This window comes from Ascidia mentula, chromosome 2, assembly GCF_947561715.1.
Source record: "Ascidia mentula chromosome 2, kaAscMent1.1, whole genome shotgun sequence".
NCBI lineage: Eukaryota > Metazoa > Chordata > Ascidiacea > Phlebobranchia > Ascidiidae > Ascidia > Ascidia mentula.
Window position 1 is genome coordinate 18,682,992 of NC_138567.1, and position 2,236 is coordinate 18,685,227.

Here is a 2,236-nt window from a genome sequence, read left to right on the forward strand (position 1 = left end):
TTTTAGTTAGTTTTCACCTTTGAAAACAGATTGACAAAAGTTATTCCAAACAACACAAGTGGTATGTTTAACTTGACTTTTATTACTAACAATGAAAAAAACAACCACTTTCAATCTTACAGATATTTGAGAATCACTGGAAAGAGATGATTACTGCAATACCAGTGCAAAACTGGACAAATTTATGAATGATAAGCAATGTGGAGCCAATGGCCATCTGTCTGCAGCTTATACAAAATTATGAATGTTTTCCATTGTCCTTAAAGCTTTATTGCAAAAAAAATAAACAAAATGGTCAGAACATGTTGTCACAGTCCTTGCTTGTCAGGCCTCAAGGGTAATGGAAAATGTAGCATGTTCAACAAATTAAATGAACTTTGACTTCCATCACTTTCTTGCAAAACTAAAATAAATGTATTTCCACAACAGTTGGTCATTGTGCTAGCTGTAGATCTGGGAAAATGACACAAAAAAAATCATTGGATATTGGATGTATTTCATCTCCAAAGCTATTGTGTTCACCAATTTGTTTGGTTATCTATGCATCCTCAGCACCTAAAAGGTTGCATTTAAAACTGCAGTTCAACATAACATCCATGCATAAGGCATGTATACTTTGCTAGTGGATTATATACGTAATAAAACTGCGCAAAAAGCTACCAAACCCTGCTGCAGGTGTACTGAACAAACATGTATATTGTATCACGTGTTTGTGCAAATTTTATACCCTGGAGCGTTTACGACCATTTTAAACTTTCACGACCATCGCTCTAAAACAATTAACTCGCTTACGACCCCGATAAAAACGTGTCCGTGTCTCCGCCTTGTCTGGACATCATGACTTGACCTAGAGGCATTTTTAACTTGAAGAAGTTTATTGTTCCAAAGAAAGTTGCAAGCGGGTTCAAAAAGCGATGTAATGCATTGTCAAATAACCAGTCATTCAGATCAGACCACTCTAACAAAATTCAACTCGATGCCATTCAAACGATTCAACTCTTGGATTTGCTGTTTTGATGTCTGTGAAGTTTTTGCCATCTTAATAAAAGATTGTTTATTCTGAAATGGTGTCAGATCAATACGGAGTTTTCTGAAATAGAACACGCATCCACACAGTCCACCACCAATTTTGATGGCCCAAAAATTCAGCCGTTTTGGCCTGCGTCATGCGTCACTTTCATATTTGGTAACATGGCCCACTTACATGGACAAAATTGCGTGTTTCCAGACCAAAGCGAAACGATGTTTTTGAACACAGGATGCAACCTATATTACCTATAAAATAAGATGCCCGGGATGTGTCCATTGTACATGCAACCTACATTATCGAGTAAAACCAAAAGAAAAAATGACATGTATCTGTGGGGTCAGAATTCCAACTGATTTTAACCAAACCCTAATTTAATTTTAACCACGAAACTGTAATGAATTTTTTAATGGACTCGCTGGAACGTTTTGTTTTGTTTTATTTAATTTTTTTGTATTTCTTGTTAAAGTAACTAAACAAAATGACGTCATATCTCATAAAATTTGCACTTTAAACGTAAATGGCATGGGCCTGGTCACCAAAAGGCAGGCCTTGGCTTTTGACATCTATCTCCTACAGGAGACTCACTCTTCACCCAAAACCGAATCCCTCTGGAAGTCCGAATGGACCTTCGGCCCTCCCCTTTTAAACTCGGCACCCTACGAAGGCCACCCCAAAGGGGGTGTCGCAGTTCTTCTCAATTCTCCGAACCTCCAAATTCTAAAATCTATTTCTGACTCTGCCGGCCGTATTATCGCGGTCGACATCTCAACCCACACCCACACCCTCCATATTGTCAACATCTACGCCCCCTCTGGAAACCCGGTTAGTAATAATTTATTTTTTTACTCACTGTATTCCTATGTTACATCACCGCACCCTATCATTTTGGCAGCAGATTTTAATTGTGTTGAAAACCCTTTTATTAGATAAATTTCCCCGTATCAAAACCTCTCCCCCCAGTACAAATCTAGCACAATTAACTAACCTTTTTAAGTTAAAAGACTCCTTTCGTATGTACTAGATTTAGTTCAATTTTCCCGCCGTTCATTTAATTTTCAATCCCGCTTGGACCGAATTTATGTTACTCCTAATTTAACGCCTAAAAATCATTCGTTCAATCCATACCCCTTTTATGATCATGATTTTGTTGCCCTCACTCTTAATTTGGTATCTTCTCCACCAAGGGGCAGAGGCCCATGGAAAAAT